The sequence below is a fragment of the Salvia splendens genome, chromosome 16 (genome assembly GCF_004379255.2).
Source record: "Salvia splendens isolate huo1 chromosome 16, SspV2, whole genome shotgun sequence".
In the NCBI taxonomy this organism is placed as follows: domain Eukaryota; kingdom Viridiplantae; phylum Streptophyta; class Magnoliopsida; order Lamiales; family Lamiaceae; genus Salvia; species Salvia splendens.
Window position 1 is genome coordinate 32,256,224 of NC_056047.1, and position 17,754 is coordinate 32,273,977.

General features: G+C 37.8%; 1 long non-coding RNA gene across 2 annotated transcripts; it reads right to left on the bottom strand.

Moving 5' to 3' along the window:
• Positions 1–9,041: 9,041 nt before the first annotated feature.
• On the bottom strand, positions 9,042–12,363 carry LOC121770913. Of its 2 annotated transcripts, XR_006043881.1 has the most exons (3): positions 11,280–12,009; positions 9,822–9,884; positions 9,042–9,291 (listed from the first exon to the last, which is right to left on the bottom strand). It is a non-coding gene; the product is annotated as an uncharacterized LOC121770913 (long non-coding RNA). The 2 variants fall into 2 exon arrangements; XR_006043880.1 differs by lacking the exon at positions 9,822–9,884 and having other exon boundaries at positions 11,280–12,363.
• Between the last annotated feature and the right edge of the window lie 5,391 nt (positions 12,364–17,754).

A 17,754-nucleotide genomic window follows, 5' to 3' on the forward strand; every position in this document is an offset into this window, starting at 1 on the left:
TAACGCTTCATACTTCGCACCTCATAACATATATAACATCACACTTCCATAGCTAAATTTTCCAATCGAAAAGGAATTTTTTTTTTATAAATTTTTTTTTTTTTTCAAATTTTTTTTTTCATTTTTTTTTAACAACTTTCCATAACATAAACATTTTTTCCTCAATCAAACTCCACTAGACAACGAGTCATTAATATTACAAAACATCAACCACAAAATCCTTTTTCCATTTTTTTTTCTACATATCAAACCATGCAAATCTTTCAAAACTCATAACACATTTGTATTCCAAACAAAACACTCATGCACTTCACATATATGTTTGAAACAACATTCTTAGATTACTCATTTATTTTCTAAAAATTTTAACATTCTCAAAACAACTCATCAACTTTCGTCATTCATGTAAAACACTCCATCATCCTATGTTGACATGCTCACGTCGTAGTACTTTCACACATATAAAACATACTTAGTCATCATACTAGTCTTGCTCATGCTCCATATAATCACATCATAACAATATCATGATCAACATACCACACGTGCTTAAATTTTCATGTCAATCGTACTCATATTCCACATAATCATATCATCAAAATTCAGCTTCACGTATAACATTCATTCACATGCGTACACTTGCCAAAACATCCTCATCATATCATCATCAATTTCATACATCTATCTCACATTCTTTCAACAACTTAAAACATACCTCACTTTCTTTGGTTGAGCGTGATGCTTTGGATGTTGAGCCTTCATGACACTCCAATTTAAGGTTTACTAATCTAGACTTAAGGTGAAAGAAGACTCTCGGACCAGAGCGAAAGAACGAAGCTCTGATACCACTCTGTCACGACCGCCCATACTAGGGGTGTTACAAACGAGGCGATCGTGACCTAGGGTCAAACATTTAAGTATAGCATTTAAGGATAACAGTTCATAAGAAATGCTCAATTAGCTTAAAAGAATAGTATTTTAGTTCAAAAATATATATAGCAGCGGAAATAAGGTTTCAAAGAGAGTCAAGGATGACGCCTATGTATGAAGACACAACGCATCCAAATTCCCTATGCCGACTCAACATCCACCGCAACATCCCGCTCAACCTGCACATATGGAAAACACATGCAGGGCTGAGTACTTGTTGTACTCAATGGGCTCATGCCAAAAACATTTTCATAAAAACAGTTATGTCATCCATACCAGTGATCTCGAGTTTTATGTAGTTAAGAAATATCACGAGAACACAAAAATATTTCAAAGTCTGGCCAGACAATCAATCTCCCCACTTTCTCATCAATCATTCAATCACATTCTCTTTCCATAGTGCGACGAAAGTGTGGCCACACTATTCGCCCACGAGACCGGCCGACTAGCAAGGACGGCTCACGATCCCACTTGTGTACACAGCCTGATAGGGTTTGCGGCCATACTCAGACCCGAATTCGTTTCATTCATTCATTACAGCCATATAGCCTAACGGAGCAAGCTCAGACGAACTAGGCATCAGGCAACAATCTCATAAACAAAACATCATGGCATGACATAACACTTTAAACCACCCTTATTTCTCCATAATCATACTTTTGAAAGCGTAAAAGAGTTTAGTAAAAGAAAGCCCACCTCGTTCTCTTAGCAATTCACACCCCAACTTAGCAACTCTCGATCCTCGAGTTCACGAGTACACAACACCCTTGTCAATGACAACACAAGTCAGCCTCACACAACATCATCTTACTATGCATGTCCTATCGCTTCTCTCTCGTCGTTTTCCTCAATTTCCCAAACCCAGCATACGTCACATAGGTGTAAGACACGCGTAACACATTTCAACTGATCACAAGTGATTTCAACATTTAAATACGTTTCTTGGACATACATGCATCATATAACACTTTTAAATCTTGAAACTAGGTGTCATTTTAATAAGGCAGAAAACTGGCAGAATTTCGCGACCGTTTTGTAAAAATTACTATAAAATCACCCAACCTCAAAAGATGCTAAATTTTGGTCACAATACAGAGGACACATTCAAGTTCATCCATGAAAATATTCATATCGAAATCACGCCATTTAGTCAGTCATTTCACATATTGAACTCTCTGGTCAGAACATATAATTTCTGACAGTATTACGCAGTAAACTTCAAAAATTCACCAAAAATTCATCATTCCTCATATGACTCTAAAATTTGGTCACAACACATTAGATACATTCAAGTTCACCCAGTTACAATTTCACACTGAAAACATATCATTTGGTCAGTCAAAATATTTATGCAACTCTCTGATCGGAACATAAAATTCTAGCAGCACTGCGCAGTTCATTTGAAAAATTCACCGTAAATTCATACGATGTCCAATAAGGCTGAAATTTTCACAAGACTCAGAAGACACTTCAAATTTTCATCTAGTTCAAGAATCACATCGATCGGAGGTCATTTGGTCGGTCAAACAGATTTCGAAACATTCTGGCCGAGAACACACGTTACTGGCAGAATTGCGCAGTCAACTTCAAACATTTTTCAAAAACTCATTTTTCGACAAAAAGGGCTGAAATTTATACGAGACATAGAAAACAACTTGAAGTTTACTCAGTAAAAATTTCATAGAAAAATTCGTTCGTTTGATGGGTCAAATACAGATCATAAGTCACTGGTCATGCATCACAGATTTCTGGTTCAAGTTCGAAAATAGGGTTTTTAAAACTTCCACAACACAAACACCGATTTTTCATGCTCGATAACACATAATCATGCTTACACGTTCCTCATACACATATTTGCACATAAACTCATATTATTCACCAAATATTTCAATCCAACACACATGATTTCAATCAACAGCGCAAAATCAAACAAGTTCTTACGAAACACACTTTCCCTCCGTTAAACTTGCGATCTATCAAACCTACACCCTCTACATGCATGTAGGACTCAAGAACATGGTCAAAACGGGTAGGATGATAGAAAGTGAACAATATACCTTCTTGAATCAAGAAAAACGAACGGTAGAAACAGACGTTGACACGATTCGTCCCTCTCCCTTCACCGCGGCCACGAATCCGCCGTCGCGGATCCGCCGCCATCGGCTCCTCCTCTCTCTTCTCTCTCTCGGATTCTCGATTTCGAAAGAAATGAAATGAAATGAAAGGAGGTTGTATTTATAAAAATATTTTCATAAAAGACAAAAATTCACGTCTTTTCGTTTCGATGTGACGCGTAATTAATGCAGCGTTGAAAAACGTGCCTGATGTGACGCGATTCTTATCCAATTGGAAAACGTGTCTGATGTGACGCGATTCTTATCCAACTTTTCGTCTCGATTTGTTGTCGAAAGTGTATTTGATACGTGGTTTATTCTTTCGTGTAGGTAACGATTTAACGGGTCGTTACATTTGTATCTTCTTATATCCTACATGGACTATCAAACGTGCCATTAAAAAAACTAATTTATGGAGTAGGATGGACTATGGTAGTAATTAAGACGATTTCGACTTGGTATATTTTGCTATTTTTGTTAATTTAAGTTAAATTTAATAGTGTATCCCGTAGATATGTGATTATATGACAACTCATATCTATTATGATAACAAAATAACTTATTATGTATCACAAAATTTTATAATCTAGTAGCTAATTAATCATTTTTTTTCTTAATATATAAATATGAAAAGGGTAATTTGACCATTGAATATAAGAGACTCACGGTTATACCATTTCAAATCTTATACAAAATTCACTTTCCATCTCCTAAAATAATTCAAAATTATAAATTTGATACTTATAACTTTTTAAATATAAATTATTTTTTTTACAAAAACTATAATACTCCCTCTATCCCTTGTTAAGCGATTCATATTTCTCTTTGGGACGTCCCAAGCAAAATGAGTCATTTTTTTATATTCTCTCTCTTACTTTTTCATCTATCTTATTTTATATATGAATCCGTTGTGGACATGGGAACGTATCCTCACACAGCACAATATGTTGTGCATTAAACGCAGAGCGAATGGAATGAAACGCAGACATACATGTTATTTTCATTTTCAACCCCTTTTCCCTTTCATTACAAATTGCATTCCAACCCCATGGCCCAACATATAGATGTAAGCCAGACAATAATCATTATCTTAAATACACGTATATAAGAGTAATATTTTAATAAAAGATTGTTTCAATTTTCTTATAATAAATTACTAAAAACTGGTTTGTTTTATTTATATATTTATAAAAATATGTTATAATTGTAATAACAAAAAGTATATCATAAAAATACGTACTATTATCATATAGAAATATTATTCTAGTATATGTGAAGAATTATTATTCAACATGATAATCAATAATTAAAATTTCTGTTAAGTACAAATCTATAAATCAAATTGATTTTATTTTTCAGAAAATTAAAATAAGATGATTTTACTTTATGAATTATTCAAAGGTGTAAATAACTAAATTATACTGATAAAATTTAACTAAAAATCTATTATTTCATCTTCTTAGATGTTAATTGATTCACCAGAATCCTATTATACTAGTCTATTTTTCGCATAGAAGTCATTGTATTCTAATTTATAAAAATCAACTTGACATATAAATATTAGTACTAAGATAAATATTTAATATTATTGATATGCTGAATATTATTTTTTAAACTTATAAGAGAATATTTTTTCTTTTGTTGTGCTTCTTTTATGGTACTCCAGTATATTTATTCTATATTACAATAACACTTAGTTTTAATAATTACACCTATTCCATGCTATAAAACTAAATACGTAGTACTATTATATCTAAAATATTACTCCATCTGTCCCAAGGAAGATGACACATTCATTGGGCGGCACGAGATTTTATGCACTTTTATTTTGTGTGTTAGATGGATAGATTAAAGTAAAAGATAGGGAATAAAGTAGAGATAAAAGTGTTTCCATTTTTAATAATGGGTCATCTTGGTTGGAACAAACCAAAAAGGAAAGTGGGTCATCTTCGTAGGATTGGAGGAAACCGGATCGCCAAATCGAAGGAGGGGTGGATGATTCTAGAAGCCGCCGCCCACGATTTTATGTGGAAAGCAGACGGCGATGGCGACTCCTCCGCAGTCGAAGTAGCTAGTTTTCACAGACAGAATGGGGTTATCGGTGACGGAAGAGAAGCCGATGGGGACTAATTGTGAGAGGCGAGTGTGAATTAGGGCTTCTACGAACTGCGTCATTACAATCAACCAATGAATTTTGTCTGACTCTTCCTGCTAAGGGGTAGAAGAGGCTGAGGACTTCTGATACAGATTGTTTCAGACGTCGCCAGATTTCTTGGCTCTGTGGAGATTGATGGATCTCGTAGAAGAAGATGAGAGTGAGGTAAACTGACGGTGTAAATTGATCCAAACATGACAGCTTGTGGGTTTTGGATGAGTTTGGGGGTTGGAGAAGATGGCTTCACAATATCACTTGCTAATATCTGTGCCATTTTTTTTCTTCAAATTATCAATGTTTTCTACTCCAACCTTCTATTTATAAAAAACTATATAGGGGTGGGTGGGTGGACACGTGTTAGACTCCCATCATTTCTCCATTATGAATCTCACTTTTTCATTTTAACTTTACAATTTTTGGTAATGAATCTACGTTCAACCAATTTCATGTTATTATACTATAAAACTAATGAGTATATAAATATTGACCCACATTCTATATACTAAATTTTTTCACCCATTTTTTTTACATTACTTCAAATTTGTGTTGTGACCAATTTTCCACTAATACACTTTTCTTTCTATCTTTCTCTCTTACTTTACCGATTTTTCTTTAAAGCCCGTGTCATTTTAAAAGTTCTTATTCTTAAGGGGCGGAGGCAGTACTACAACAAAGATGATACATTTTTTAGTTCAACGAGAAATTTTAGGAGTTGTTGGTCAATATATTGAATTGCAAAGTGAAAAAATAAGTATAAGTATTAATATGAAATGGAAAGAGGGTTGAATATGTTGACTGGAAAGAAAAAAAATGGTCAGTGTATTAATAGGAAAGAGAAAGTAATTTTATTGATTTCAAAAATAGAAATGTGTCATATTATTTGGAATAAAGTAAAAAAGGAAAGTGTGTCATCTTTACTAGGACGAAGGAAGTATCATATTAAGAAAATTCATTATGTAATGCTCCATCCGTGTGACAATAAATGTGTTATTTTTATCCAGCTCAGATTTAAGTAATTGTTTAATTATGTAAAAGAAAATGGTTATAAAAGTTAGTGGAACGTGAATACTACTTTTATATTGATTTTATAATAAAATGTAAGTGAAATAAGTCAGTGGAATGCATGGTCCATGTGCCAAAAAAACGAAATGAAACATTTATTCACGACAAATTAAAAAGAAAAATGAGACATTTAATAGAGACGGAGGGAGTACAATCTAAAATGTCCTATCAATTCCATTCAACCGATTTTGTCATCTCCCACATAAATGTATTTTTCACCGTATTTGGTTTTCGGCATAGGCAATATTACAAACTTGTATAGGTTGTAGCAACAAAGTCTATCCACAAAATCCATAACTTTAATTGGACCACTTAAAATAGTTATACACATTAAGTTTGTAATGTGTTAGCCCAATATTTTCCAATAAATCACAATGGCTTTTATGATAATTTTATTAATTTTTGCACAACATCTATAATTACAGGTGAGCAAAATACTCGAAAATTGAATATCCAAATTAGAAATGCTCTACTTAAAGTGGGACAGAAGGAGTATATTTTTGTAGTATGAATTATAGAAAATTAATATTTTAATTTTTCATTTTTTTTGGTGTTTTTGAATATATTTGTGCAATTTACGTTTTTCGGATTCTGTATTTTATAGTTTAAATTTTGGCTTTTCAGATTTTTTGGATATATTTGTGCAATATAAGTTTTTTGGTTCTAATTGATTTTTATAGTTTAGATTTTGGATAATTTGATTCGCTTCGATTTTAATTTTCACAAAATTTCGATTTAAAACCGTATACTCATTTCTATTTACAATGCTTAATAATCCCCCAGTCTCATTAAAGATGACATATTTTTTTTTTCATCGGTCTCAACCAAGGAGAAAAAATTCTCTAGTCCATGTATACCACATGGCAATCTTATTTGGTATACCTCACTAATAAAATCTTGCCAAATGGAAATGTATAGCATACATGGCCAAATGATTATAATGACATAATATGATGTTTTAAGGAAATTTTTATAATTTCCATATATAAAATGATTATCATATTGGTTGCACTAAAATGATTATAATATTGCACCACCAATTTATATCGAGACTGTTATTCTTTTATATTGATATATAAAATATAAATTATATTTATTTATTTAATGGGAACTTTTATCCTTTTTTATCGATATATACATAAATTTAATTATATTAGCATCGCACACAATAAGTTTAATATATGAATGACTACGCAACCAGGTTCTATTTTTTTATTTTATCATTACACATAAACTATATAATGATTATATGTTAAGTTAAAATATTAATTAAGATAGTTAATAATAATAAAATGATATGATGGATCTTATACAATAGACAATATGTGAATAAAATTTAATATGAATTTAAAGAAATTGAAATACTACAACTATTTATTAGGGTATTCAAATTAAGGATTACAATCTTCTATTATGTAATTAAAATAAGATTATCTTGATAAAGGAACATCAACTATAAATCTAAGAAGATGAGACTTTACTAGTCATAAATATGCCTGTTTTTAATTTATATTTACTTAACTGTAAAAAATAATTATAAAATAATGAAGATAAAAATTAAATATATATAAAGATATAATCAATAAATTATAAATATAGTCAATAATATATAACTACTTGACTAAAAAAAGACCAGATTTTGATACATACGATTCTAGAAAATTATGTGATGAAATATAAAAAATGAATAAATATGTACTCAAGTGAAAAAAAATACAAAGGAAAAAAAGCATTATACAAAAAGAATGTGCTTATCAAATCTCAAACGACTTTAATTCTTTACTTGAAATGAACAATTAATAATTTAACATATTGTGTGTATATATGATTGTATATATTATATATGGGAATTATAAAAATTTTCTTAAAATATCATATTATGCCATTATAATTATTTGGCCATGTATGCTATACATTTCCATTTGGCAAGATATTATTAGTGAGGCATACCAAATAAGATTGCCATGTGGTGTTCATGGACTAGAGAATTTTTTCTCCTCAACCAAGATGCTCCATTTCCTATTTAAGAAATAATTAAAATACACAATTACCTCTCTTATTCTTACTTTATTCATCTTCCTACTTTTAAACATCCAACAATCTTTTCTCTTTCTTACTTTGTTCAACACTCCTATTTTTAAACACTCAACAGCCTTTTATATCTTATACTTTTTATTTCTTTCGCATATTTTTAAACACCCAATAACTTTCTCTATTTGTTCGTAAACACTTTAAAATAAGTGTGCATAAAATCTTGGGTGGTCCTCGAAAGGATCATCTTCCCTAATGCAAAGAGAAAACACTACACCAATATTGAAGTGACACGTGTCCACATAGCCGCACAAAAATAACTGCCTAACTTGACAATTTGATGTCAAAATTCAATTTTTTTTATTGGTGTGTTGTTTGCTAGTGGTCACTACTCTAGACAAACAAATAAATACAACTATAAACTAATTTATTGAGTAGAATGGACTATAGTACGAATTAAGACGAATTCGGCTTTGGATATCCTACTATTTTTTTAAAAATTTTGACTAAGACTTAATAGTGTATCCCTGCTTTGGATATCCTACTATTTTTTTAAAAATTTTGAGTCAGACTTAATAGTGTATCCCTTAAAGGAGGTGATTATATAATAAGAAAGTTGTATTTAGTGAGTTAAATGTCACGACCCAATTCTCGTTAAGGATAACAAGATTGAGTAATTCGCGACTAATGGGGGATTAAAGAAGCGGGGTAGAAGGGGGGTGAAAATCAAGGGAAACTGGAAGGAATACTAGTCAAATAAACACTGCAAACAAGGAACCGAATATTTGGTTACATGTTCTCAAATAGAATCATTCACCACAACAACCAAATCAGAGTTCGAAGGTGAGACAATAAGCTTCTCACTTAACGAAATAAAAGCAGCGGAAAGAGGTCCCTACTAAACGACTTCGTGTATGAAGACACGAATCGCCGAGAAATCCACAAGCTTATTTAATAGCATCGACTCCGATCAATTCCTCCTTCAACTTGACGTTCAACCTGCACATTTATAAATACATGCAGGGCTGAGTACAGGAGTACTCAGTGGACACGTGCCAAAAACAAAACATACATACATAAGTTGTCATCCATCCACAGTATCACACGGGGGTTTTTCTTAAAAGGCCCGAGCATACTAAATTCTTTTGTGATCTTAAAAGTCCGACTGATCAGTCTAAGTTCTTGGTATTCCCTCCCTGTCTGAGAAACCAGTGCCGTGAAGGTGGCCACCTTCAACGAACACCCTCGCCGGCCAACCTCTCTCTAGGATGGCTCACAGCGCTCGCGCGTATAAGTCTGTGTTGGGATTTTACCCACTCTCAGACCCGAATTCGTTATCAATTTTGTTGGCATCGCCAAACTCCCGGCATATAGCCCTCACAGACAGGTATCAAAACAAATATTTTATGGCATGACAACAACTTTAAAAGAGATGATCACATCTTCATTTTTCAGAAAAGATATTTCATAACTTCAAAACATTTGCTTTATATCCACACTATAGTGCTGGATATTAAAAGAAAGCCCACCTGTTATGCTTATCTCCAATTAACAATTCCTCGTTCGGCCTCTCTTGCCCCTTGAACAAATTCCTTTAGAAATAAATAGCGTAAAACGCTAATTAATATTCAAACTATTTTTCTGAGAAAAGAATGCATGCATCCTATCCCTTAGTCTCGGCTTAAAGGATTCTTCTTAAATCTTAACTGGGCTTTGTTGTACGACAACACTTAAATTATTCCGCTCACTAATTTGGAGAATTTCTATTTTCTCTTAATTAAATATGGATTCTTAAAATCCCTTCTTAAATCCTTTCTGTCGGATTTTCTTAAGATTTCTTAAGGCCTCTTAGGGCCGCCCATGGCGTCGCGGGGCGACGCCGGTCGGCCCATTCGCTTCTCCATTTTAATATTTTCCGCCTCCGGATCTCCATACGTTATTCGAGAAAAATTAGTCGTGCTCTAACTCAATATTTCTCCATCTTCGGGAATTTAGTAATTCGGAAATTAATTTAATTAAGCTCCAAGCTAAATTCCTTGAATTAATTTCTTTCCAAAATATTTATCTTCCAAGTCCACTAATTTAATTAAGTAGCCTACTCCAACACAAACTCTTGGCCCAAACCTTAATTAAATTGGGCCACTAAGTCTCCTTTGCTCCTTTTCTTTCTTGTTAGTAAAGTCCAACTACCAATTTAATTAGGCCCACAACCAAATTAAATCAAATTGGGGTCAAGTACCCCTTTCCTCCTTTCTGTCGAGACTCTCTCTCTCTCACCTTTCTCATTTCTTTCCATTCTTTCCATTTCCAAATTCCTAACTTGAAGAACAACACGCAGCGGCTACTTCCTACAGCTCCCCCCCATCTCCGTTCTCTTTTCTCTCAATTTCCGGCGAGTCCTCGCCTTAGGTGGTCTCGATTTCCTCCGAATCGGACCCCTCTCTCTCCAAATTGAAATTTCCCCAATTTTAGAAATCCCCCAAATCGACGAAAACGCAGCGTCTCCACTTTATCTCTCTCTCCGGCTCCCTCTGTTCTTCCGTCGCGTTCAGGAGAATCCTCGACCGCCCGACGAGCAAGGCTGCCGCTCGCGGTGTCGCTCGGCGTCGGCTTCAGCAGCCCGCTGCCTTGTCGGCTGCCGCTCCGCTGTGTGGATTGTTCGACGCTGGCCGCCCGCCGTCTAAGCTAAGTTTTCTTCTTCCCTCACCTCCGTTCATTCCGAAATTTCGATCGACGATTTGGTTCGGTCTTTGGGTTTTGTTCGTTGATGGAAATAGCTTGCTACTGATTTGCGATACCAGTTCTTGATACTTATGGTTCTCATTTCGTCATACTGATTTAGAATATTCCCTACGTGCTTCGCTCTAGCATCGTCTCTCGCTTGTTCTCTACTTGTTAACGTTATGAATTCCTAAGGCCATGTATCTATGTTCTTGGCTATGGGATTGTTGTTCTATATGATGCAACGAGGGTGTTGAGGGAATTACCTCTCGGCTGAAAATCCTTGCGGTCTCTCTTGCTGCCGGCGCCTCGCCTCATTCCTCACTCCTTGCTGCTTTCTCCTTATGATGTTGTGAATCTTGGTGTTCGAAGAGTGGGGAGGGGCGAAGGCTGCGGCCTCTTATATAGCTCAAGGAATTGGCATTTTGTGCCTGAAACTTGGGGACAAAGGCTCCTATTTTTGGCTGCCAGCTTGCTCCCTTTTGAACTTATTGATTATGGGAATCTTTCCTATTTGATGCAAGCCTTGGGGCTGCCCCCCTCTTGGCTGCCTCCTAGTCTCGGTTTGGAGGGTGTGGAAATCTATGGTTGCCTTTAAAAGGTCCTTGGTGATGAGCTTATCCTTTGCTCAACTTGTTCTCATTCTTTTTGCAAGCTTGGTGATGTGTCACAAGGATTTCATGCTTGCTATATTGAATAAGTCCTCCACTTTTGAGTCTTGTGAATCCAAAATTCTCATACCTATTTTGATGTTTCACTTGTAGGTGCAAGTTGTCTTTTCTTGGTGTTTTGTGGAGCAAGAATCGAGAGGGAAAGAGAGAAAGAAGACTCCTCTTGAAGCTTTTGTTTCCTATATTTATTTAGAAAAAACCAAGAGTGTATTGTCCCTTTCATGGCATGTACTATTAGCATTTCTATAATCCAATAAATTGTATTTCCACTTGCTCTTTTAATAAACATAACTCCCTACTTTTTATTCTTGAACATTTCTTGTACTTTGCTTTCTTCACAAAAACTTGCTTTATTCCACGATGGAAATTACAACGGAAATTTCTACGTTCATACGCCCTCCACACGAGGATTAAGTAGTCTAATAAGTTCGGCTTATCCAACATAAAAGGAATCAAAATTCCGGGGCGTCACATTCCACCCTCCTTAAACGAAATTTCGTCCCGAAATTTGTACGGCTTTACTAGAACAACTCGGAATATCGCTCCCTCATTTTATCTTCCAACTCCCACGTGGCCTCTTCCTGCACGTGGTGCTCCCAAAGTACTTTCACTGAAGGAATGAATTTGTTCCTTAATTGCTGCACCTTCCTGTCCAGAATTGCCTTCGGTTTTTCCTCACAGCTCAGATCCGGGTTTAATATTATCTCTTCCTGATGAATCACGTGCTTCGGATCAAACACATATTTCCTAAGCTAAGGTACATGGAATACGTTGTGAAAGTTTTCAAACTCGGCGGTGGCGCCAATCGATAAGCCACTGGTCCCACGGCCTCTAGGATCTCGTACAGTCCTATATATCGGGGTCTGAGTTTTCCCTTGACTCCAAATCTGGCTATCCCTTTTGAGGGTGATATTTTCAAGAAAACTTTATCTCCCACTTCAAACTGCAAATCAGTCCGTCGGACATCCGCATAGGACTTCTGTCTGTATTGAGCCTCCTTGATCCTCTCTCGGATCTTTCTAACAATTTCTATCATTTCCTCGATTATATCCGGGCCCAAAATCTTCCTCTCACCGACCTCGTCCCAATAGAGGGGTGATCTACACTTCTTCCCGTACAGCGCCTCGTACGGAGCCGTATCAATCGTGGCCTGGTGGCTGTTGTTATAAGCGAATTCTATCAACGGCAGCACTTGCTCCCAATTGCTACCTCTATCGAGCCCTACTGCTCTCAGCATGTCCTCAAGCGTCTGAATGGTTCTCTCCGACTGTCCGTCGGTCTGTGGGTGAAATGCCGTGCTAAAATTTAGTCGCATCCCCAGCTCTTTCTGTAGGCTCTTCCAAAATCCGGACATGAATTTGGCATCTCTATCCGACGTGATCGTCGCTGGTATGCCATGCAAGCGAATGATTTCCTTCACGTACAACTGGGCTAGCTTCTCTGATCCGTACGTGATAGGGATCGGTATAAAATGAGCGCTCTTGGTGAGACGATCAACTATCACCCAAATCGCGGTATTTCCTCTTTGAGATCTTGGTAATCTCGTGACAAAATCCATGGCTATGTGTTCCCATTTTCACTCGGGAATCTCTAGCGGCTGCAACTTTCCATACGGTCGTTGGTGTAGTGCCTTCACTTGCTGACAGGCAAGACACCTCTCAACGTAGGATGCTATATCTCTCTTCATTCCGTCCCACCAGAACTTCTTCTTTAAGTCCTGATACATCTTTGTACTCCCTGGGTGGGCGGTGTATGGGGTATCGTGTGCTTCATACATTATCTCATTTCTGAGCTCCTCTTGGTTGGGTACACACAACCTCCCTTCAAACGTGAGCGCATTGTCTGCCTCTTCCTGGTAGTGCTCTTGTTTACCCGTCCTCAATTTCAAACGCAACTTCTCTAGAGTCTCGTCCCATCTCTGGGCTTCCACGATCCTAGCCCTCAAATCGGGAACAACTACTAGAGTCGAAATTATACTTTCCACCGTCTCAGGTGCTTGCACCATCTCCAAACTCATTCTGTCGAATTCTCTAAGCAGTTCTTCCTCCTGTGTGAACAGGACTGCTAGTTGGTGCTGACTCTTACGGCTCAACGCGTCTGCCACAACGTTGGCCTTCCCTGGGTGGTAGTTTATGCCACAGTCGTAATCTTTCACTAGCTCGAGCCATCTTCTCTGTCTCATGTTCGAGTCCCTCTGCTCGAAGAAGTACTTGAGGCTCTTGTGGTCCGTGAAAATCTCGCACCTAACTCCATATAGGTGGTGTCTCCAAATTTTCAACGTGTGAACTACTGCCGCTAGTTCTAGGTCGTGTGTTGGGTAGTTGAGCTCGTGTGGTCTGAGCTGTCATGACGCATAAGAAATCACCTTCCCATTCTGCATCAACACACATCCAAGTCTGCTCTTGGAAGCATCCGTATAGACGACGTAGTCCGTCCCTGATTCTGGGACTGCTAATACCGGTGCACTGGTCAATTTCTCCTTTAGTAGCTGGAAGCTTGTCTCGCACTCGGGAGACCATGAGACTTTGGTTCCCTTCTTGAGTTGCTGAGTCATTGGCCTTGCGATCTTTGAAAATCCCTCAATAAATCTTCTGTAGTAGCCAGCTAGTCCGAGGAAACTTCGGATCTTGTTGGGCGTTGTCGGCGCCTTCCAGTTCCTTACTGCCTCTACCTTGGCAGGATCCACTCGGATTCCTTCTGCTGTCACAATATGTCCGAAAAAATTCACCTCCTTGAGCCAGAATTCGCACTTGCTGAATTTGGCGTACAACTTCTCTGCTCGTAGCGTCTCTAGGACAAGCCGCAGGTGTTCCTCGTGTTCCTTTTTGTTTTTAGAGTATATCAGCACGTCATCAATGAAGACTATGACAAACTTGTCGAGGTAGGGATAAAAACGCGGTTCATTAGGTCCATAGACACAACTAGTGCATTCGTTAGTCCAAACGGCACCACTGTAAACTCGTAGTGACCATATCTGGGTTGGAAGGCCGTCTTGGGCACATCCCCTGGTTTAATCTCCAACTAGTGGTATCTTGATTTCAGGTCCGTCTTGGAAGATACACTTGCTCCTTTGAGCTGGTCAAACAAATCGTCGATCCTTGGTAAGGGGTACTTGTTCTTGAGAATCAGCTTGTTAAGCGCTCGGTAATCCACACACATTCTCATGGTTTCGTCTTTCTTCTTGACGAACAGTACAGGTGCTCCCCATGGCGAGACGCTGAGTCTTATGAATCCCAGGTCCAGGAGTTCTTGCAACTGTACCTTCAGTTCATCCAGTTCCTTTGGAGCCATTCGATATGGTGCCTTTGATACCGTGACAGGTCCTGGTTCTATATCTATAGTGAACTCCACTTGCCAAACTGGCGGCAACCCGGTAGCGTGTTAGGAAACACATCCGGAATTTCACGAGCGATGTCGACCTCTTCAAAATTTCTTTCGTCTCTCTCCTCTTTGTTCAGGTAGACAAGGTATGTGGGACATCCTTTCCTCATCAACTTGTTGGCTTGCAACATTAGATCACAACTTTTCGCGTTCCTAAAGAAATTTCGTGAAAGCGTGTAGCTTCACCTTCGGGGGTTCTAAAAGAAATTTCTTTCTCTTTGCACAGGATCGTGGCATGGTTTTCAGCCAGCCAGTCCATTCCTAGTATTATGTCCACATCCCACATGATCATAATACTCACGTTGTTCGCTACCATCTTAAGTTCGCCCAGAGTGATTTCTAAGTTCGAGCAGGTACGAGCTATCTCTATACATCCTCCTACTGGGGAAGATACTTTCATCCTATATTCTGATTCTTTCATAGCGAGTCTCAAAGTAGTCACGCAATGAACGGAAATAAAGGATTGCGAAGCACCAGTATCAAATGGAAGCACAACAGGTGCGTTGAAGAGTTTACCCATGTCTGCCAAATTTCCCTGGTTCACCTCTGGCTGCTTTTGCCTCATTGCATAAGCTTAAGCCTGTGTTGGGAGTTTAAGCCTCGGCTGATGGTTCTTAGGTGACTGTCGTGGATACACACCAGGCTGGTTATGAAGTGTGCGTGGTTGAGGTTGCTGTGCTGACGGGTGGGATCTTGCTCCCGTCCCGGGAGTCTTGTTCGGGCAATGCTTAGTAAAGTGTTTATTCTCTCCGTACTGGAATCAGACGTTTGTCCCTACCTTGCAGGTGTCGCCATGTAGTCTATTGCTTTTGGGGCATGGGTTGGACCCTGGTGGATTTCCCTTGAATGGTCTAGGGTAGCTTGGTATCCGTCTTATAGTGGCCCGTTTGGTCTTGGCCATCCCCGCCTAGGCTCGGGTTGGGCTCGCTGTCCCTCCCACTTTCTCTTGTCCCAGGGTGCATGGGAATAAGTTGGGTGTTGAGCATTACTCACAGCTGGCGCGGTTTTATCTTCCGGCATAGCTGCCTCGATGTCTAGTGCTCGTGCCAGAGCTCCGGAGTAAGGGAGTCCTCTGTGGCTGGCCAGTGCCGTACGAATTTCATACTTCTACAGAATTTCTTGGCCATCTTTGTGTCAGTGTCCACTTGGTCTGGGGCGTACCGAGCCATCTCACAGAACATTCGATCATAATCCATTACTGACATCCATCCTTGTCTCCTACCGAGGGGACTCCGTTTTTCTTCCCTCGGTGGTCTCATATTTGTGGTTTCTAATTCACCACCTCTCTTATTGTCGGCATTTAATCAATTAAAACGTAATCTGTGAGACTACTTGTACTTCCCTTCTAACTGATCTTGCATAACCATGGTGTAAATCTCCATTTCTCGCAACTCACTTATTTCTATTTGTTATATGCGTACCCATCGATCAACTATTCTTATCTAATTCGTGCAGCATGACGGGATCGTTGGGTGTATCATCTTTACTCACGTTGTCTATCGGGACTTGTTTCTCATAGATATTTTGAAAGGATCAAGGCTTTGCCTTCCTTGAGAGTGTCGCATTGGGAGTTTAGTCAAACAGACTTAACTTGGATGATACTGATTTCAGCATGAAGAGGTACTGAAAAAAAATTCCCTTGTCTTGGACAAAAAAATTCTCAAATTACTCAAGGTGACAAAAATAACACCTCTGGTGTGACTCTGTGAATTAAAATCACCAACTCGCAATGATTGGTTTACAAGGATAGCAGGACTAGGCTCAAGTAAACTTGAATATTGACTCTTTCAAAAGATCACACTGGTTAAGAGGTTTCAAGCAAACCTATAGAACTTGGGGATTTCTCGAAAGAAATGAAATGTTTCACGAAATTGGACGAAACGAATTAAATTGGAGTTCTCATCGTAGGCACCAAATAGTATGGTCCAATTGACCGTTCATATTCAAGAGGATCTTGCTAACAATAGATTGATGGCTCAAAGGTATTAAAGCTTGGAAAAGTCAGTCGCAGTAGTACATGAAAGTGTAGGCAATTGCCACGAAGTCGCACTGACCATCTTCTAAAAAAAGTCAAAGCTAGTGAAAATAGAATCACGTTGAAGAATTCGCATGTTGTCAAGAAAATTCTCAAGAAGATAAACCTCCGGGGTAGCAGCCAAAGTAACTCGTTAAGAATGAAGTGGGTATGCTAGTCTTAACGATCATTGAAGACATGACAAAAATTCCCCAGATGGAACAAACATGCAGTTGAATTGAACATGAGAAAATCTCATTCTTGCAAGAAAGAACTTGTCATATACATGTTTGCAAAATAACAAGAGTTAACAGGAGTTCCATGAAGAATACGTCATTCATTAAAGACGAGGTTTAGAAAAACGAGCTTAGTCTGAAGGTTCTGGAGACAAACAACGTTAGAATAACAATGCGATTGGGCTTGCGAAGTCAAAATATTGCTCATACGAATGATGAGTAAGAAAAGTTGTTGTCAATCGACATATCCAAAAATATAAGAGCAAAGCTTGTGCTCATGCAACTGAAAGTGAATAGCGATCAGATGTACCCAAGATAAGAGGTGGCACATTGATTTGCAATGCAAGTTGCTCAAAGTGTCTGAAATTGAATTTTTAACCATGATCTGGAAATGGGTCACAACTTTCATAGAAAAAAAAGAAGTATTGACACCCTGCTT